The sequence below is a fragment of the Lygodium microphyllum genome, chromosome 24 (genome assembly GCF_053477565.2).
Source record: "Lygodium microphyllum isolate KBCC chromosome 24, Lygodium_microphyllum_v1.1.10, whole genome shotgun sequence".
NCBI classification, from domain to species: domain Eukaryota; kingdom Viridiplantae; phylum Streptophyta; class Polypodiopsida; order Schizaeales; family Lygodiaceae; genus Lygodium; species Lygodium microphyllum.
The window spans coordinates 43,359,509-43,382,736 of NC_141158.1; positions in this window are offsets into that span (position 1 = coordinate 43,359,509).

Below are 23,228 nucleotides of genomic sequence, written 5' to 3' on the forward strand. Positions count from 1 at the left end.
GTCTTGCTAGGTAAGTCTTGGATCTTACGAACAGACTCTTAAGTTGATATACACGCCGGTCGAGTGGTTCTAGGTAAAGGTGCTAATCGAGTAATAGTCGATGCTTACCTTAAGTCTCCTCAGAGTGAGAGAGCTCCTCTATCCTCTACTGAATTAGAAACAACAAATGATCCATCTGGCAGTGAGACATCATCCAATGATGAATCTAGAGAGGGGTCCACTACAGAGGATATTTAGCAGATAACTCTAAATGAGTCGATAGAGCCGCAAGATAGGATAAGAGACGCGGATGTGATTGAGTTGGACCTTGGCACGCCGAATAATTCCCAGCCAATTAAATTAGGTTCCATGCTCAGTTCAACAGAAAGAGAGGACTATGTGTCCCTGATTCAAGAATTTCGTGACATCTTTGCTTGGTGTTACGACGAGCTGAGAGGCATTCCTCCCAGCATGGTTGTTCATACTGTTCCTGTAAAAGAAGGCAGTCGTCCTGTGCATCAGAAGGTAAGGCATATGCCTTTTGAATTGAGGGACGGGCTGTTTGAGGAGTTACAGAAGTTATGGAAAGTTGGTTTAATCTTCCCTGTATAGCACACGGAGTGGTGTTCACTAGTTGTTATCAGGAAGAAGAAAAATAACCAGATCCGACTATGTGTAGATTTTAGAGAGCCGAATAAGCAGACGGTTAAGGATTACTACATTGCCATTTATTAACCTGATTTTGGATCAATTAGCGGGTAGGGAAATGTGTTCGTTTATGGATTGCTTTGCCGGATACAACCACATGGCAATTGCAAAAGAGGACAAGTTGAAAACGACTTTTATTATTGGCTTTGGTACTTTTGCGTACCATGTGATGGCCTTTGGATTGTGCAATGCACCTGGATCATGGCAACAAACAACAGAAAAGACCTTTGATGACATCTTCCCAGATGAGTTGAAAGTATTTATTGATGACCTGGGGGCAGCTACTGTAAGGGAAAGGATGTTGATTATCTTAAGAAAGTGCTTTGAGCGCTGCAAACAATTTTGTATCGCTCTTAACCCACAGAAGTGTGTCTTTGGAGTTCCTTATGGGCTATTGCTAGGCCATGTGTTCAGTTCAGTAGGGATCGCAACTGACCCTGAAAAGATCAAGGTTATAGTCTCTATGAGTCCACCACGCACTCCAAAAGAGGTACATAGCTTTCTGTCATCGATAGGGTACTATCAGAGGTTTATAAATGCCTTGGCAAAAAGGACGTTGCCATTAACGAGCTTATTATCCTTTAGCTGTCTATTTGTATGGAGCGACCCTTGTAAGGTAGCTTTGGAGGATGTGAAACAGGAACTAGTAAAAGCACCTAAAAGAGGCGAGGTATTTTACATATTTTCAGCATAGCCACCATGCATAGTATCAGTTTGTTATTTAGCCCAAATCTAGGAGGAAAAGTGGTATCATCCGATAGCTTTTGCTAGTCGAAAATTGGGCATTTCAGAAATTAACTACACCTACATGGAGAAGTTGTGCCTTGCAATGGTCTTTGCGACTAAAACATTCAGGCACTACATCCTCTATGAGAAGGTAGTATTCTATACAAAGGCGGAAGGGCTTAGATTTCTTATGAACAAGCTGCAACCACCTGATCGTTTAGCAAAGTGGTTAATCACTTTGCAGGAGTTCGATTATGATATTAAGAGGAAGCCACTGAGGTTTCAGGGGATTGTGGAATGCCTTGTGGATTTTGGGGAGCCGAAAGAGACTTTGGTTGAAGGAAGTGATATTGAAGAAATGTTTAAAATTGATACAGCTTCTATCCCATCTTGGTATGCTGCTATCATGCATTATCTATCAATAGGAGAGACTAGAGATGCTTCATCAAAATCACAAAAGAGGAAAATAAGACAACAGGCTTTGAAGTTTTCCTTGATCGTAGGAACACTATATCGGCAGGGTATTGATGATATCTATCGCCGATGTGTGATGTCTGACGAGATTCCTTTCATCTTGGAAGAGTGCCATGACTCTGCGTGTGGAGGGCACTTCGTTGGACAGTGGACAGCACACAAAGCTTTAAGAGCTGGATATTGGTCCGTCCATCTTCCAAGATTCCTTTGAGTACATTAAGAGATGTGATACTTATCAAAGACATGACAACAGAGAGAATAGGAAACGCCCACTTACGCCTATCATGGCTATCCTTCCATTTGAGAAGTGGGGCATTGACTTTGTGGGTCCTATCACCCCGTCGTCTACTACTCAAGAAGATGTACATTATAGTAACAACTGATTATTTTACAAAATGGTCAGAAGCGCAGGCAATGAGGTAGGACAATTCAAAAGAGACTGCAAGTTTTCTTTTAGAGTAGATTATCTGCCGTTTCGGTCCACCGAAGGAATTAGTGTCTGACCATGGAACCCACTTTTTGAATAAAGTAATCAAAAGTCTTGGCAAATCAAGCACAATAAGATGACCCCCCATAATCCGCAAGCCAACAAGCAAGTAGAAAGTACTAATAAGCAGCTCGTGGGTATCTTGTCTAAAATAGTCTCGGAGAAGAAACGAGACTGGGACATGAAGTTGTATGTAGCAACATGGGTGTACAATACAATGTTCAAGCGAGCTACCGACCATACTCCATTTAAATTAGTTTATGGGAAAGAGTATGTGTTACCCCTAGAAATTGAGTTGCCAACCATACGGTTTGCAATTAACCACTCTTTGGGAGATGAGGATTCACTCTTTGAATGTTTCACGACCATAGCCCACTTGGGTGAGCTGATTGCAGAGCTTATTACACCAGGAGGTAGCTAAACGTCGAATGAAGCAGTTGCACGACCTTAAAGCAAAGAAGTATACCTTTAAAAAAGGGCAATTAGTTTTTTACTATGATGTGCGTAGGGAGCTGTTTCTAGGGAAGCTGGAACCTAGATGGGATGGCCCCTACAAGATTGTTAGGATAGGGAAAAATAGGTCTACGGCTCTACTAGCTGATCTCTAGGGAGTAGAATTTAAAAATAAGGTTAATCTTAATAATATTACACCTTATTATTTCTGAGTATGCTCATACAGGAAAAATGCATTGCAGGTCCATGCTGGGGCTGATTTGAGACCTACAAAAGAGCTTAAAGCTGGTTGATGGGGCGATTAATTCCTTATTTGAAGCACCCATATCTGGAGCAGAGATACCATCAAAAGAAACTTATCTGGTGGAGCAAAGGATACAAAGTGATTGAGCAAGAAGACGAAAACTTTGAGTGGGAGATCAAAGTCTTCTGCCATCACTGCTTACGACTGTTGACAAGTATCCCTGTTGAGTTTAATGAAGAAGGTGGGATGGAGCCGTCAGTTCATCCTCTAAACATGCTAAATTTTAATTATCATCGTTACGAATAGAGGAGTTCGTGATGACAGGCTATGTAAACCCATTGTGGATGTACACATTATATTTTGACGGGGCGTGCAGGAGCCCTGATAAAAAAGGGAGTGTTGGAGTAGTAATTTGAGATCCCCGACATAGAGTTACGATGAAGTTAGCTATTTATCTCGGGGTAGGATTCACTAACAATATGCCAGAGTATAAAGCCTTGATTATGGGACTGCATATTGCCAAGCAAGGTGGTATTCGGCGATTGTTAGTAAAAGGGGATTCCCAGTTGATCCTGAATCAGCTAGATGGGACATACACAGTGCGGAATCCCATCCTTTGTATGTATCATTGAACTGCGATGACCCTACTTGAGGAGTTTGAGAGAGTGTCGCTTCAGCTGATTCCACGTTACTAAAATCAGTTTGTGGATTCACTGGAAAATCTTACTTATGAAGAACTTTTCTTCAACTGTGGTCCTATTTTGGATATTGCTATCAATATTGAGATAGGACCCGGTAGCTGGTGGGGAATGTTATCAGAGCATGCAATATATGGCAGGCGATGGTTAACATGGGTGATGCAAAGAGTAGCCGAGACCAATCTACGGTTGTTATCCTGGACCCATAGGCTGATTAGACAGCATGTTATGCATATGCCTCTTGCTATATATGCAGAAGGGATGGGCCATAACCTTATGCATTTAGCTTACGGCTGCGAGCCCTATTTTTCCTTCTTGAAAAGGAGCGTATTATTGTATATCTGTACTATTTCAGGGAGGGATATGTAGGTGCTATAATGTTTTATTTCATTAGGCCACGAGGGTCGATCCGTTTTTTTAGTGAAGTGCTTTATTTCATTAGGCCAAGAGGGTTAGTTGTCTGTTTAGTACAGGTGCGGTTAATGGTTTCTTATTTTAGTTCTGTGCTAGACAAGTTTAAGAAAGAGCTTGGAAGGAGCCTATGTCACGTGGAGACTTCTTGTGGCCATGTCCAGGTGATATCTCTCCTTTATGAGTACCATGTTTTTATACTATATGTGTCTATGTACTTGTAGGGGATTTTCTTTTCTTGTTGGGGACCGGAGTCCAAGGCATGAAGTCCCAGGTTTAGGTTAGGTATGTCTGAGGGAGGGCTGAGTAGTCATTGCCTCCTGTAAAGACATTACCACGCATCGAAAGACATGTTTCAGAAGGCAGTTCTTGTTAGTTGTGAGGCAATTAGAGAAGCCTGCTAGGCAACCGTTCTAGGAGTTCTTGTTAGTTGTGAGGCAATTAGACATGTTTCAGAAGGCAGTTCTAGTGACCCTATTCTATTCTGCTAGCCTACTAGGCAGCCGTTCTAGGAGTTCTTGTTAGTTGTGAGGCAATTAGAGATGCCTGCCATATGAAAATGATGATGATAGAGAGAGAAAAAAACCCTGAATATCTCAAAGAAAATAAATATATACAAAGGTGTGTAAAAAGGGGTTCTAACCCCTATAAAAATAGAAAAGAAAATAAGGGAAATGTTTATAAGCAGTTGATCATCGCCTTGTGAAGGCCTGGTAGGTTCCTGGGGATGAGTGAGACCCAGGGCCAATGCCTTGTCTTCTTAGGGGTAGTGTCTTGCTAGAAAAGAAGCAAGTCAAGAAGGTTGGAGCGAAAATAAAAGTGAGCATAAAAAAAGGATTAAGTGTCACCTCGCGAGGGCTTGGTAGGTTCTTGGGTACCGAGATAGGACATGAGGCCGATGCCCTGTTCTCCTTGGGTCACTACGCTCAGCTTCCTCCTTTTTACACGCCCGAGTATGGAAATAAAAAACCTAAAAGAAGGAATGTGCTAAAAGAAAATACTTTTTGATCAGGCTATAGGAGTCCTCGCCTAGTAGGAGCTCCTGGTTGTGTTGTCCTTAGTTAGGTAGGTAGTTCAAACCACCACTTAGGGCGACCTCTTTGATAGTTCTTTTTAGTTTGGCCATGTTGGAGCGGTCGGTTAGTGACTAGCTTAGGACCTTTTATGAGATTATGCTACGCCTACTCCTTGTGGATGTCATGCCTTGGTTTTGTCACGGGGTAGGGTGAGCATTGTGCTGTGTTTTAGTATGTATCTATTTTGTATTAGCTTGATGCTTCCTTTGGTTGTTTTATGCAGATCTATTGTGGGATTTGACGGGCTGAGTCACCCTATCCCGTGTGTCAAGAATCGTGTGGTGGAGGGACTTGCTCATGATGCTACGCCGAACACACACAGAGTGCACAAGGAGAAGCTCACTCAAGAGACAAGAAGAGAGATGGCAGCCAAAACGTTTTCTTGCTGGTTTCTTCTTTCTCTTCCACATTCTTTACAATGTACACAAAGTATAGATAAGATACAACATAAAGAAAAGTGGCCTACTAAGTCAAACAATGCATAACCGACTACACTAGTCCACTGGCGCTATAACTATGCCAGATGTAAGTAGGTGTAACAACCTGAATATAATAAGTAAGGAGTTAGTGGCCATGTGAGAGTCATAATAACCACCAACGTGCTAAGTGTAGACATGTGGACCCATCTAACCAGGTGGTCCATCATCAATGTCCGCATGTGTTGAGCTTGTCATCTCAACACTCCCCCTCAAGGTCAACTGCATCTCTACAACTCCAAGTAAGCTTTGAAACTTTTGAAGCTTCTCTATACCCAATGCCTTCGTGAAGATGTCAGCTATCTGATCCTATGTGCTGACATACACCAAGTCAATCTCACCTGCTAGTATCTTCTCTCTCACAAAGTGGTAGTGTATCTCAATATGTTTTGTCCTGGCATGGAGCACAGGGTTCCTAGCCAACTGTATACTGCTCATGTTGCCACAATAAATGACAACTGGATCTTCCACCTGCACATCTAAATCAGCAAATAACTTTTGTAGCCATACTACCTCACATGCTGCAACAGTAGCACCTCTATACTTAGCCTCTATACTCGACAAAGCAACTGTAGATTACTTTTTGCTGCTCCAAGCAACTGCTGCACTACCAAGAGAGAACATGTATCCGCTGGTAGATCTTCTATCAGACATACTACCAGCCCAATCTGCATCTGTGTATCCAAACACTTGTATATCTATACCTGCCTCATAGAAAAGTCCATAATGTAATGTGGACTTCACATATCTCAATATGCATCTGACTGCATCCAAATGTGGCTTTCTAGGTACTTGCATAAACTGACTCACAAGAGCAACATCGTAGCTCAAGTCTCGCCTTGTAATGGTCATGTAGATCAAACTCCCCACTATCCTCCTGAACATAGTATGGTCTTCTATCTCATCCCCAACATTAGCACTCAACTTTACATTCTGCTCCAACGGGAGTAAAAGTGGTTTGCATGCTGTCATACCATACTTGGACAACATATCTAGGCCATACTATCTTTGGAACAGCCATATACCAACATCACATCTGATCACCTCAATGCCAAGGAAATACCTTAGCTCACCTAAATCTTTCATCTCAAACATCTTCTTCAAAAAGTCCTTGACTTCAGCAATCCCACTATCACTATCACCTGTAATAATCAAGTCATCCACATAGATGACTATGATGACTAAACATGCATCTCCGTTTCTCACATAAAGTGAGTGATCAGCATCAGAAACATAAAATCCAATATTGACAAGATACTCTCTAATCTTGTCAGACCATGCTCTAGGTGCTGGCTTGAGCCCATAGAGCACCTTCTTCAACCTGCACACATACGTGGGATGTTCTAAATCTTCATAACCTGCTGGTTGATCCATATACACTTCTTCTTGCAAATCACCATGCAAGAAGGCATTCTTCACATCCATTTGCTGCAACCTCCAACCTTTGGCTACTGCCAAAGTAATTACACATCTGATAGTTGCTATCCTAGCAATTGGGCTAAAGGTTTTTTCATAATCTATGCCATATAACTGGGCATAGCCTTTTGCAACCAACCTAGCTTTGTACCTACTAATAGAACCATCTGCATTGTGCTTAATCTTATAAACCCACTTACATCCAATAGCTTTATTGCCCTTTGGCAATGATACTAGATCCCAAGTCTTATTGGCCTCTAATGTAGCCATCTCCTCATCCATTGCTACATCCCAATGAGTATGACCAACAGCATCCTCAAAGCAAGTGGACTCAACATCCTCAACTAGTTTCACCATATAAGCATAATGGTGAGCTGCATAACCTTCAAAACCAAATCTTTTAACAGGGTATCTGACCCTGCTAGATCTGTGTACCACCGGATCACTCAATGGAGCCTTTACATTACTATGAGCTCTCTGTACACCTGGTGTCTTGACAGAAGGAATACCAAGCTCTCTGAGCCACTGGAGTCTCCATCAAGAACTGCATCAATGCCATCTGACACTTTATTCTTTCCTTTGTCTTTACATGTAGTGCTACTAGATGCACTTGAATATGTAGAGTTACTCCTTAGTCTCCCAGACCAAGGACTACCAGATGATGTTTCTGGTCCACTAAGAGTCTGTGATTCTTGCTTTTTAGCCTGCACATGAGTGTCATGATCATCATCATCATCCGATGCATCACCACTAGATGCATACCAACTACTCATTTCATCAAAGATGACATCCTTGCTCACTCTGAACTTACATGTGACAGGGTTATAACAGCAATACCCTTTCTGCTCTAAAGAGTATCCAATAAAAACACATTTTTCTGCATTTGGATCAAGCTTCTTCCGTAGCTCATCTAGCACATGAACGTATGCAACACAGCTAAATACCTTCAAGTGCGATACATCAGGCTTCTTGCTATTAAAGCATTCTTCAGGAGTCATCCCATGAACTACAGTTGTGGGAGTTCTGTTCATAATATAAACAACAGTATGAACAGCCTCAGATAAAAAATGCTTAGGCATATTATTTTTAGCCATCAAGGCGCGTGCAACTTCTGCAATATGCTTGTTTTTCCTTTTTGCAACCCCATTTTGCTGTGGGGTATAATTGCATGTGAACTGTCTCTTTATCCCATGAGACCTCAGAAAATCACTGAACTCATTTGAGAGGTACTCTCCCCCTCCATCTGACCTCAAGCACTTTACTTTCAAGCATGTTTCTCTTTCAACTGCAGCCTTGAAAGTTCTAAAGTGCTCAAACGCTTCACTCTTTTCCTTCATAAAATATACCCACAGCTTTCTAGAACAATCATCAATGAATGTGACAAAGTATGAACTGCCTCCAAGAGATACATTTTGTGTAGGCCCCCAAATGTCTGTATGCACAACATGAAGGATATTTCTACTTACATCTTTGTCATGTGAAAAGGGTTGTCTTGTCTGCCTACCAAACTGACATGCTTCGCATACCTTATGAAATTTTGCAACTCTAAATGTAGGCAAACCTGTAACCAACCCTTTGGATTGTATTAATTTCAGCCTTTGTACATTTGCATGTCCAATGTGTTTGTGTCAAATTTCAATATCTGCAACAATGTCTTTTCCTTTAGCATACATAACAGTATTCATAGTAGGAATTCCAACATCCAGAGTGAACATACGTCCAACACTACTTCCCTTTGCTACCAACCTGCACTTGTCATTAAAGTCTTCTACAAAGCAGCCCTTTGCATTAAATTTGACTTGCAGCCCTTGCTCTACCATTTGACCGATTGACACCAATTTCTTTGTAATAGATGGCACATGTAATACATCTGAAAGACTCTTTGTCTTACAATCATGCAAGGACAAGGGAACTTTTCCAATGTGTGAAATTGGGTGGCATGAATCATCACCCGTCTGCACATAACGTGTATTTTGCAAATCCTACATCTCTCCAAACCATTTTGCATGGCTAGTCATATGATTGGATGCACCTGAATCAACATACCAAACATCATCATGTGTTCCCTTTCCTGTAACAACATTCAGCATATGTTGCATAACAAACAAACGTTCATTTTTGTCTTCATTCTGTCGTGAATACGATGCATAGTTTCCTTGCTGCAACTTACCACTACGAATATCATCTTTCTTAGCATAACATTGGGCTGCAATATGACCTGTTTTGCCACAGTAGTGGCACACAATACCAGAGTTGTTAGAACCTCTGTTCTGCCATCCACCTCTTCCTCTAAAGCTCCAATTGCCTCTAAAGTTACCACGACCTCCTGAAACCTGCATATCACCAAATTACTTATTGAATCTGTTTTGCTGGTTGTCACTACCATGTCTTGTACCACGGCCTCTTGAAGAGAACCTGCCACGTCCCCTTCCTGAACTGGAGTAGAAAGCTTGGACATGTTCACCACTTCTTTCAGATGTCTCACTCTGCATGTTGATCTCCTCAGTGATCATAAGGGAGACCAACTCATTGAAATCTGGAAATGGCTTTTTGACATATATGAAAGTTACAAAAGACTTCCGAGCCTTTTCATTATTAAGTCCACCCAAGGTAGGCGACACCAAATCATCATCATCGGGCATTGCATCAATCGCTGCCAATGCATCTGCAATGCTCCTTACCTTCAATACATACTCATTGATAGACATCTTCCCTTTCTTCAATGTATTCAACTCTTGCTTGATTTGAATCTTTCGTGCCTTTGTATTTATAGAAAACATACTTTCAAGTATGGTCCAAGCTGCATATGAATTCTCTGCATTTCTAATATGTCCCAGCATACTATTGTCAATTACTACAGACAGCCAATACATGACCTTCTTGTCTTTTGCATTCCATTCCTTCCATGCCTTTGTCCTTTCTACAGTTGGAGGATCACTCACCTCTGGCTCCTTTTCTTCACCTAAAACAAACTCGTAGAGGCATTTTCCAATAAGAAAGTTCGTGACACGGAACTTCCATGAAGGGTAGTTTTTCTTGTCGAGATTCTCAATGATAGGGCTTCCACTGTTCTCTGCCATTATCACAAAACTAATACCAAACAGCAAGCAAATCTTTTGCAACCCTCGACCTGTAGTGCACAGCAATACACCAGACATCCTTTTTCACTATCTGCTCAATAATACATGCAATTTGCAAGCTGTTTGCAAATAAATCTTATGCTTGCTTCCTGCAAACACCTCAAGAATTACAGATTTGCAATCTGTAACTTGTGCATCCACTTTTGGTCAAAACAGCCGAAATCACAATGTACCCTAAAACTGTTGTCTGCAACCTTACGACTCTAAAACGTGGCCTGAAACGGCCTCAAATGCCCAAAATAATTGCCAAATATGCAGTGCTCTTCGGGCATACCAAATCTCACTGCAATATGAGATTTTTGCTCTGCCCTGCTTCCAATGCCTCCACAGATACTATCCAAGAAAAAGAGTGGAAGGATGGGAGAGCTTCTTACATGTGGCTTGCTTGGTCGAACCTTGCTTCTTTTCCTTTACTTTAGCCTTCGAAATTAGCCTCTCTTAGTGGCGCAGCTCTGATACCATGTCAAGAATCGCGTGGTGGGGGGACTTGCTCAAGATGCTGCGCCGAACACACACAGAATACACAAGGAGAAGCTCACTCAAGAGACAAGAAGAGAGATGGAGGCCAAAACGTTTTCCTACTAGTTTCTTCTCTTTCTTCCACACTCTTTACAATGTACACGAAGTATAGATAAGATACAACATAAAGGAAAGTGGCCTACTAAGTCAAACAATGCATAACCGATTACACTAGTCGATTGGCGCTATAACTATGCCAGTTATAAGTAGGTGTAACAACCTGAATATAATAAGTAATGAGTCAGTGGCCATGTGAGAGTCATAATGACCACCGACGTGCTAAGTGTAGACGTGTGGACCCATCTAACCAGGCGGTCCCTCATCACTATCCGCATGTGTTGAGCTTGTCATCTCAACACCGTGGTCGCCAATGAGAGCGAAGTTTTGAGCTCGGGATGTGCCTGAAATTTGCCAGAAAATATGGAATTTAGAGAAAAAATATTTAACATCAAAGGCGGCGGCTGCAGCTAGGACGCTTTTAAGCACTAAGTGAAAGAAAGCTTTTAAAAGGCACCTGAGTGACACTTGTAGATTTTTGATAATTTTTTCAACTATAGTAGGGGATGCCAGGAGGTGACAGTCAGTGTGGGATGTCAAGACGGACACGCAGGATTTTTCAGAGGCTGAAACGGAGCCCAGACGAGGAAGAGGCCACAAAATGGGCAAGATTTGAAGAGGTGGACAACTTTGAGGACCAAAGGGAGGGTGCCCTTTGGGAATTTTAACCCCCCTCTCTGAATTTAATAGATGGAAGTGTGGAAAAAATGTGAAGATGATGGCGTGAAGATGCGTCAAAAAATGCGCCATGATCCTCTCTCATCATGATTGGAGGCTGAATGCAACCTATGAATCAGAGATTACCTGGCATCTTCTCCCTCTTGGCTGATCATATCGCCGGTCTTCAAGGGAGGAATCGTTGTACAGATGAGGAGATTAGATTCTAATATTTCTCTCTCCTCCCTCTCTCTCTTCCCTATGGACTGTTCATGTGCACCATCTTGAAGGAGGAACCGGGGAGGGAGAATGAAGGAAATGGTGATGTAGATTGATGGAGATGCTGAAGATTGAAGTGCAGCATTGGATTGAGAGCAATGGAGGCTCTGTCTGCTAGTTATGCAGTTATGATAATAATTATGTTCTTATTGGATGAAAATTTATTTATGTGCTGGTTGCATTATAAGCAATTGCTTTTCATCATAAAATCTTGATTTTGCAATGATTTACATGCTTTATTTAGTTCCCGTAAACTCAAAATGCGGTTCTTTAAGTGGCAAATGGTAGTTTTTCCGTTTCGGGTGGGTGAAAGGTGTTCCCGTGGGGAAAAAATGGAAGATAAATTGAATGTTAGTATGGTGAAGTGATTGGACAAAAAAAAACTAAAAAATAGCATATTTTATTGTCAAATAAATCAAGAAAATGGAAAAAATAAGGGAAAAAAATAGAAATACGTCTTGGAAAAATAAGGAAAAGTATAATGATTGTTTATGGATGTATGGTAGTGATAAAGCATGAGGTTTAGCCTCAGTTTTCCCTATCTCCTTGTGAAAGGTTGTGATTTATTGCTTTTTCTACATCAAAACATGACAAAATGAGCCTCTACACTAATGCAACAAAAGCAATACCTAAACGTAGGGGGTTGGGAGATTTGAATGGTGTGATTTGCGTACTGATTGTTACTGATTTTCTGATGCATTTCATGACATAGAGTCAGTGTTATTTTGATTAAGAGGATAGTAGCACGAGTGTTATCTCGGTGCTATCCTTACATCGCTGCAATGAGTTAGGGAGTAAGCATTGAAAGCCTGGTTATGCACACCACATTGCTGATTTGAAAATTATGTTTGAGCACTTTAGAATCATTCACTTTTGCATGTGCATATAAACCATGATGTCAGAATAAAAAAAATTAGATGCATAGCACTTGTTTTCAATGACGATGACCCACGCTTGAGTGTGGAAAGGCATCCTAAGCTGTAGGATAGACGTTCGTTTCTTGGGGGATTATTTAGTGAGGACACATGGTATCTCCTGTACTATTTGCAAAATGAAAGAGTTGAGTTTTTTCGTTTGTTTTATATGTTGAGCAGTGCATCAAGGGGCCAATCCCTGCGATATAGGAGAGCTGCAGTGGGGCCGTGGTGTTTCTACCAAGAGGTTGCCTCCCATATATGTGATTATCATGGCATTTATTGCCAGTGTGTATGGGCTCTCCCTCTGTGGAGTTTATAGAAAAAGGGAAACGTTGGACTACAAAACTATAAAACTATAAACTCATAGATTAGGCTTTAGGGCAGTTTGTCCTTTAGCAGTAGATAGACGATCTTGGCCCGCGAGGCCGTGAGGGTGTGTTTGTTTGTTGTTATGAGCATGAGGTTCGGCTAGTGCCATAGCCAGTGTCGGCCCATTTCAGGTCCCATCAGTGGTGCATCTGCCGGGAGCTATCAAGAAGTGGTGGTTCTAGAATCTAGGGTTTTTAGGGACCAAAAATTTGGTTTATGTCCTCTGAGAAGGACTATCAAGCCGAAATACAAAAAGTAGAATGTGTTGAGAGGGCTAGGCGGCGGTTGGAGATTGTAAGTTGCTATTCTCCTCAAAGGAGTAGCTCGATATGCATAAGAGGCAATGGTCTTAGTAACCCAACTACTGCACATAGTCCTTCAGGTGCAGGAGGAAGCGTAAGTTCTTCTCCTCTTCCACCAAGTCAACCCACTTCAAGTTGGGGTGTGATTCCATCAGTTCAAACTCCTATCATCAATCTGATTGTCATCATGGCAAACCCATTGCAATTCCTGCAGGGACACTAGATCTACCAGCTCTTTAGAAGTTCCTTTGCCCATTTTTAATGGGTTAGCCAAAGAAGATGCGGAGTTTCAAATTTGTGAATTCCAAAGATTAATGTTTAATTACCGCATCCAAGATGAGGGACATCTTATGTTGTTCTTTAACATGACATTAAAAGGAAGGGCTACACTATGGTATCATAGCATAGAAATTGGAACCATAACTACAATCGACCAATTCTATGCAGCTTTCTGAGGAGAATATGCCCCTAAAAGAGGTGGCCAATACTGGTTGCGCGTGTTGAATGTAACACACCAAGACCCCCATGAGAATGTGAAAGCCTATGCCAAGAAGCTTAAGGAAGTATTTCGTAAGTTACAAACTTACATTCCTATTCCATTGGCTGCCCAATTGCAATACTTCTTTCCTAGATTGGATTTCAATATTCAAGTACAATTGAGCAGTGTGGCTTTGGATGATATAGACATCACCATCACGCGGGCAGAAGGAGTAGAGTCATGATTACAAATGGCCTACTCCTCTTGAATAAATCTTAATGCGGGTTTAGTACTTGGAGGCAATTTACCATTGATGAATGGAAGTCAAGGGATGCCTATGAATAACACTAATGGGAGAGGAAGCATGGTTCAAAATGTACCTTTGTTGCCAGCTCCTCCCAGTGTGACTATGCCTATGGCTAGTTAGTTGGCTCCACCAAATGTTGGAGGCCAAGTTTCGAAAACTAATGTTGTTCCTGTGAGTCAACAACCAATGCCCAATCAAATTGTTAGGCCAATGGAGCGACGAATAGACAATCAAGGCTATGAGTCGAGTGCCTCTAATGTCCTTGGCGAAGTTAAGGATATGATGCAGCACTACACTGACATGATTTCTGAACAATATCGGCAAATAGCTGTTGACGTCAATTTCGTGTAGAAGCAGCAGAATCTGATAGGGAGTCGATGCCCTGAAGAGGGTGGACCCTCAAGATTCAACTGTAAGTGGTGTGGTGGACAACATCTCCCTAGAAACTATCCAAATGGTAAATGTGATATTTATGGGAAGTCAGGCCACTTAGCCACTACCTGTTGGATTAAGATTAGTTCCCTCCAACAAGGGAGTAAACAGCCAGGTCTAGTTAATCATAGAGCGCAAGGTAATAACCTCTAGCAAAATGATGGACCAACACAAACATTGAAAAAGGGAAAGTCCACTATAGTAGTGTTGCCACAAGGCAATGGAGTCAGCCTTATCCAGGTTGTATGCATCAATGGCGCTGAAACCTCTAACCTATGATCTGTGACAAGAGGCCAAAAGGCTAAAGAGGGTGATAGACATAATGCAAAACCGGTCGAGGGAAACCCTAAGCAAGGGGATAAGGGGACGCAAGTCCTGAATCCTGGCGTGGAAGGTGGACCTCTAAGGCCTGTTGACAAAAACGTCGATCCTAAGAAGGATGAGGAAGTGCCAAGAATGAAGGAAATAGCTAAAAAAGAAGCACCAAAGCTAGTCCGGAGACCAAAAGAAAGGATGGTTTGGCGAGAAAAGAGAGCTTTGGCTACCTATCATGATTTTTATTTAGCAAGTTCTCTTTGTGAAGTCAAACCCGATGTAAACCTCTTACAGTTGATTAAATTATCTCCAAGAGTACGCAAGGAATTCAAGAAGATCCTACGTATTGGATATATTGTAGAACCTTTGGGCATAGTACGAGTAGGGGAAGATTGGTTTGATCATGCTGAAAAGAATTGCCCTAGGGTTCTAGCATATGTAGATGGAATTTTAGTGGAGCATGCTATCGTAGACACTGGGTCCTCTGTCAATATCATGAGTTCAGAGTTGATGGAGAGGTTGGGTCTAGGCATTCAAAAAGACAACTCCACCCTTCTTAGAATGGCTGATGATAGTTTAAGGCAACCAGAAGGTTGCATTACTAATGTTCATGTTATAGTCACAAGTGTAGAATGCTTCTTGGACTTTAGATTAATAAGATTTGTAGGACGTCCTAGCTATCGAGTCTTGCTAGGTAGGCCTTGGATCTTTTAGGCTGTCAAGTCAATATACCCGCTAGTCGAGTGGTTCTAGGTAGAGGTGCTAATCGAGTAATAGTCGATGCTTACCCTGAGTCTCCTTAGAGTGAGAGAGCTCCTCTATCCTCTACTAAATTAGAAACAACAGATAATCCATCTGGCAGTGAGACATCATCCAGTGATGAATCTAGAGAGGGGTCCACTACAGAGAATATTTATCAGATAACTCTAAATGAGCCGATAGAGCCGCAAGATAGGATAAGAGACATGGATGTGATTGAGTTGGACCTTGGCATGCCGAATGATTCAAGAATTCTGTGACATCTTTGCTTGGAGTTACGATAAGCTGAGAGGCATTCCTCCTAGCCTAGCTGTTCATACTATTCCTTTAAAAGAAGGCAGTCGTCCTGTGCATCAGAAGGTAAGGCGTATGCCTTTTGAATTGAGGGACGGGCTATTTGAGAAGTTACAGAAGTTACGGAAAGCTAGTTTAATCTTCCCTATATAGCACACGGAGTGGTGTTCACTAGTTGTTATCAAGAAGAAGAAAAATAACGAGATCCGACTATGTGTAGATTTTAGAGAGCTGAATAAGCAGACGGTTAAGGATTACTACGTTGCCATTTATTAACCAGATTTTGGATCAATTAGCGGGTAGGGAAATGTATTCGTTTATGGATTGCTTTGTAGGATATAACCACATGGCAATTGAAGAAGAGGACAAGTTGAAAACAACTTTTATTACTGTCTTTGGTACTTTTGCGTACCATGTGATGGCCGGTCGAGCTGATATACACGCCAGTCGAGTGGTTCTAGGTAGAGGTGCTAATCGAGTAATAGTCAATGCTTACCTTGAGTCTCCTCAGAGTGAGAGAGCTCCTCTATCCTCTACTGAATTAGAAACAACAGATGATCCATCTGGCAGTGAGACATCATCCAATGATGAATCTAGAGAGGGGTCCACTACAGAGAATATTTATCAGATAACTCTAAATGAGCCGATAGAGCCGCAAGATAGGATAAGAGACGCGGATGTGATTGAGTTGGACCTTGGCACGCCGAATGATTCCCGGCCAATTAAATTAGGTTCCATGCTTAGTTCAGCAGAAAGAGAGGACTATGTGTCCCTGATTCAAGAATTTCGTGACATCTTTTCTTGGAGTTACGATGAGCTGAGAGGCATTCCTCCCAGCCTGGCTGTTCATACTGTTCTTGTAAAAGAAGGCAGTCGTCCTGTGCATCAGAAGGTAAGGCATATGACTTTCGAATTGAGGGACGGGCTGTTTGAGGAGTTATAGAAGTTACGGAAAGCTAGTTTAATCTTCCATGTATAGCACACGGTGTCGTGATGCTGCGCATCTGAGCCGTGAAATCCTCCATTTTTTTTCTTCTCAGACGCTTCCCTCATCATATTGGTCTATCATCACCGGTCAGCTGGTTGCCAAGCAATTCCATCGATAGAAGGCCATGTTCTAACCAGTAGTGTTGCTGGGATTCAAGTCTTCTTACTGCGGAAAGAAAATCGCGTTTGGAGCTCGCCAAACCAGATCAATGTCCTCGCAAGCATGCGACTTGTGCATCGGCGTACTTCCAGCACATAACTAAGCTGTTTCAGCAGAATTTGAAGAGAAGAGTACAATATGATTGATCGGCATGCTGAAGGCTACCAATATGGAAAATATCATGAATCTCTTCGTCATGAAAAGATGATTGCAATTCAAGTATGAAAATTGCAGGAACTATGGACATGAAGAAGGAGGCAAAATAGCAGCAAACGTAGGCTACGAAGATGTGGAATTCCGTTGCTTCGTGGGTGACTTGGCCTGGGCTACTGATGGCCACGGCCTGCGTGACGCGTTCCATTCTTACGGTGAAATTTTGAAGTCTAAGGTTATCAATGACCGTGAAACTGGAAGATCCAGGGGTTTTGGCTTTGTGACCTTTGCGGACGAGCAGTTCATGCGGGTTGCCATTGATTCCATGAATGGAAAAGAACTGGAGAGAGTTATATGTTGCACGAAAGAGAAGAAGCAAGGCATTTCTGGGAAGATATCGCACTGACATGATGAGTGGACATACTTCTGGGAAGAAATCGCATTCCATTCTCAGGATAAGGGATTTGGAGGAAGGCTTACCACTCACATGGTCTTGGCCCTTTGGAATCTCAACAGCATGTTGTATACTGAAGCTGTAAATACTTTTAATGATCTCCAGAATGCTTGAAACATCTGAATTGCAGTGCAGTTTGATGCAATTGGCGGTGCTTTAAGCTCCACAGTAGCTTCGCAGAACAGTCTGCCACCTGTGCTGCATTGTTCCTGCCCTGAGGATGTCAAATCTGAGGCCTGAATAGACTTCTTACTGAAACCTGTTGAACCCTCGATGATGAAAAGCCTCTATTGAACCAGAGCAGAGCTTCCTTGGGCCCAGGACTCCAAATTCGATCACATGTGTCCTAACACACAGTCAAATATGCTAAGTGTGGGAGCTTGGAAGATTTACACAGTGTTTTCGATCAACTTCTGAACTGTGATGTAGTGTCATGAATTTCAGTTGTCGTCATCATCCTCACTGAATTTCTGTTGAACTAGCTGTAAAAGCTTTACAAATTACAGACCAGCAGAGTAGCAACATGTCTGTGGCTTAAGTGAAGTGCCTGCCTATATTCTCTCAGAAATGAATACTCCTCCTTTTTATGAAGACAATTTAATACCCTGCTTTGGCTTTGGAGATACAATCAGATTGTTCCTCATTTGTGCTTGACTGAGCATACTTCTTTTGATGCCTACTAACTCCTACTTTGTATGGAATCCTGAAAACTAGTTCATACACTTATTGAAAAACAGAGGACAGATTGACATGCTTTGTCATTTATTTTTGACTCTTCTTTTGTAAAAGATTGGATAAACAATATAATGAACTTGGCATCAAATATTGTGATATCGAGATCTTCTTGATAGTCTTTATTTCTTGCTGTACCTTGAACCCCGTGTTCTGCAGCCCTTGCACGATCTCTTTGACATTTCTGGTGAACCCGACGTGAAAGTGCTGCGTCATCAGCAAGATGGGAGACTCGCAAGAAGAGATGACGGATGATAATGTCATGAAGAACCTGTTTCAGTCATTTACCATGTATATGCAGCAGCAAGTTCATGCAAAGCGAGACAGTGATGCTATGGATGCTTTGAAAGCTGTCCAACAGGAGATGAAGCAGTTTAATGGCTAGCAAGTGTCAACTTATCTGCATTTGTATGAAGAAAAGATGAAGTTTTTTGGAGTTTCCCAAGATGTTTGGAGCCGCTACTTCTTGCGGATCGTGGTGCGCGCTCTTGAAGGTCGAATTGCAGAAATTCAAGAGGCACATGCAAGTTGGGCTGAATTTAAAAAGGCATTAAAAGATGAATATTTCCTGGAGGATAGAGGTCTTATGAATCGCAGGAATTTTTTAGCATGGGTTTCTATGCCTAATAAGGGACTTTCTGTTACTGCTCTTCTGCGAGAGTTTGAAAGCCGTTATGATCAGTTGGATGGGACTGAACAACAAGCTTTGGAGATGCAGAAAGTGGAGTTATTTTTGCAAGCTGCAGATGCTGATTTACAGGAAAAGTTGGATGATCTTTTGGAAGATCAAGCTACTGATTCAGGTTTAAAGACTGAGTGGAGACATGTTATTGATGCTGTGAATGCCCTTGTCAAGAAGCAGCGCAGGAGAGTCAGATTGCATCGTAATACAGGATTAGTTCCTGAAAAATCCTTGGAGACTTCTTCTTCTACCCCTGCTGCTTCTTTGCCTAAGCCTACTCCTCCTGTTGTAAATCCACCAGTTCCTACTGCTCCAGTGCCCTTATCTGTAGATGATGTTATTAAAGGCTTGGCGGATTTGACAATTGAAGCAGTCAAAGCTGAAGTTGGTAAGTTAAAGGAGCAACTTATGTCAGTACCTGCTGTAGCACCTGCTCCAGTGACTGCTTTTCCAGCTGGTCAAAGAAAAGGGCGACGATGTATTTGGTGTGATAGTACAGAGCACCAACACTGCAGAGATTGTGATGCTTTTCACGAAGCACGTAGGAAGAATGTAGTGTTCTGGGGACAAGATGGGAAGATATGGCTGACAGAGACTGGCGCTCCTCTTGACACGAACTTTGGTAAGGGAGGTATGAAGAAGCTTGTTGATGATATGGCTGCGCGATCAGCTTATGTGAGTGTTAGAGCAGATGCTTCAGCTTTTGGAGTCCAGCTTGAGCAGAAATCTGATGGAGACTCTGCTTTATGGTCTTCTGCCTTGGAGATAGCGAGAAGAGGGAAAGTTCAAACTTCTACTATGACTTGTGTGGGCTCTAGCATCCGAGGAGAGACCGGATGGGATTCTCCTGTTGACAGGTATTCTATTTTTGCTTATATGGCTAAAATGCAGGGTTTAGATGCCATGGTTGAAGAGAAGAGAAGAAGAGATGAGGAGGGTCCTAGCTCCTCCAAAAAGACTAGAGGGGGTGACTTTGTTTCACCACCTGTTACAGCTCCACCTATGTCAAATTCTCCAACTCAAACAGGTTCCGATCAGCCAATGGAAGACAAGCAGAAGGAAAAGAGGCAACCAAGAAAAGAGCCAGGATTCAAGCTCTTGTCAGACCTTGATATGCAAACGGATATGAGTAAGATTTTTCATGAAAGAATTTTGAATAGTGAAGTCACTTTTACTGTTGGAGAGGCTCTTGGGATTGCTAGAAGAGAAATACAGGATCAGATGCAGGATCTTTTGCGGAGGAAAAGACATGCGATGGAAGGACCTGCTTCACAGGGATTGTGGCATGGAGCTCTTGGAGAAGAGCATGATGATGATGCAGTGATGGTTGAGAATGCTTCTATTAATCCGCAATTGGAGAAAATAGTGCAGCCTATGCAGTATGAAGATGATGAGAACCCTATTCTCATTCCTCGCAGTCATTTTTCACGAAGTCATTGGGCTAGAGCAACCACTGAGACAGTGGTAAGGATTGGAGAGAAACAAATTCCCTTGATTGCTTTGGTTGATCATGGTTCTGAAATTAATCTTATTGCTCGAGGTGTTTATGAGAGTGGCAAGTGGCCTATGGATGCAGAGCATGGCTGGCGCATGAGAGCCGCCAATAATACTTCTGGTGATATGTATGCTGCTTGTCCGAGTATCAGAATTTCTATTGGTAATGTTGAAGAGGATTATCATTGCTTTGTTCAGGATTCATGTTCTTATCCGATTATTCTTGGACAGCCATTCATTACAGAAGCAAGAATGGAAACAAAAGTGATGGATGATGGATCAGCTTATGCGCGGATACGCAGTAAAGATGGTATGCGAGCTGTTCAGTTTATGACTGTTGGGGTAAATCATCCGAGAAACAGGGACTCCTTGCGTGAGGCACCACTACCTGCGAAGGAGTTGGATTTTCATTAGGTACCGCTGTCTTGCGAGACGCCAGTGGTACGGAGCGGAGAAAAGAGGAGATCTCGCCTCCTGGCAGTCAGTCTTTCTCCAATAACTTTGTTGGGTTTACTTCAGATAGTTCGGTAAGCTATCAGAAAATTTCAGATTTGCCTAGAGCTGCCAGGCAGTACATTGGTCGTAAGGAGAAAGAGTTAAAGAATGCAGGTATCTTGCAAGCAGAAGAGCATGTGGATGGATTGTATGAAGGGATGTCTTATGCAGATACATTGTTTGAGATGAGTGCAATGCTGAAAACTGATGTATGTAAGGGTTCAAAGATCATACCTGTGCAAACCTTGGATATGTTTCAGGAAATTTCTGGTTTTATGCTGCAAACAGAGTTAGAGGCTGAGAAAACTCAGCAAACTGAATTTATGGCTGATCTTGATCAGCTAATTGAATTGCAGAGGGCTGAATTCATTCAGCCAACAGAGTTGAATGCAGAAAAATTTATGCATACAGAGTTTCAGGATGCGTCTCTGCAGTCCATTGAGCCGAGGGCTGAATTCATTCAGCCAACAGAGTTGAATGCAGAAAAATTTCTGCATACAGAGTTTCAGGCTGCACCCATGCAGTCCATAGAGCTAAAGGCTGAAATTTTTCAGCCAACAGAGTTGAAAGTTGCTGAAAATTTGCAGAAATTGCAGCAAAGGAAAGAATGCTTGAATGATGCCAAGGTTGACACGAAGTATAAAACAGTTGATAAGAAGGTTAAGCCGGTTGCAGGCCCGCTTCCTTCTGACAGTGATGAACAGATTGAAAAAGCTATGAAGCAGCCTATATTGAGGGATCCTGCAAATATTGGACATAAGTTTACTGCTGAAACTCTTGCAGAATTGAAGATTGGGAATGATGATTTTTTGCTTCCAGTGGAAAAAGAATGTTTTAGAGAGATGCTTGGACGTCATGGTAAGGCATTTGCTTTCTTTCCACATGAAATTGGCTGCATTAGTCCCGAATTGCTTGCACCTATGGTCATCTTCACTGTTCCTCATGTACCATGGAATATTCGTCCTATACCTGTGCCTAAAGCACACTTGCCAAAGCTGATAGAGTTGCTGAATGAGAAGATTAAAATGGGGATTCTGGAGCCCTCTTCTGCACCCTATTCTAACAGGTGGTTTACTGTACCAAAGAAGAATGGTACTTTGAGATTCATTCAGGATATGCAGCCCGTGAACAAAGTGACAATCAGGAATGTGGGTACAGGTCCAGTTGTGGATGAATTTGCTGAGGCTTTTGCAGGACGAGCCATCTATTCACTAGGTGACTTGTATTCAGGTTATGATCAGTTTCAGCTTGCCTTGGAAAGCAGGGATATTACTACTATGCGGACACCTATTGGTCTTGTGAGGATGTGTACCTTGCCTCAAGGTGCTACAAACTCAGTTGCTCATATGATGAATGCTATGCATAGAGTTCTTCGAGACTACATTCCACAGTATACCATGCCTTTTCTAGATGATGTGCCTATTAAGGGTTGTGCAGAAGAAGAAAAGAATGAAAGTCTTGATTTGTGTGGATGTAGACAGTTTGTGGCTGATCACTTGAATGCTTGTGAGCAAATATTGACACGATTAGAGGAGGTAAATTTGACACTTTCAGGGCTGAAATCTGTCTTTGCTGTTAATGAAGTCATCATAGTTGGGCATATGGTTGGACATTATGGCAGAAAGCCTTCTCCTGCAAAGGTGGATGCCATAAACAGGATTGCAGAGTATTGCTCAACTACTTCAGAGGTGCGGAGATTTGTGGGAGCTTGTGTATTTTACATGATTTGGATTCCTCATTTTGCTCATATTGCAGATGTTCTCTATCAGCTGCTTCGAAAGGGGCAGAAATTTCATTGGGATGAGAAGCATTCAAAAGCCATGCGTAAGCTCAAGAAGCTGTTGCAATCAGCTCCTACTCTACGCAAGGCGGATTATCAGTGTGGACGGCCGATCATGTTGACAGTTGATACTAGCCCTATTGGCATAGGTTGGGCTGTGGGACAGGATGATGCTGATGGAAATAGGTATGCTATTCGCTTTGGAGCTAAAGTTCTTAATGAGCGACAAAGGAGATATCCACAGATCAAAAGAGAGTTGTGGGGAGTAGTCACTGCACTGAAGTGTGATAAAGGGTATTTTATTGGAGCTTCAGTTAT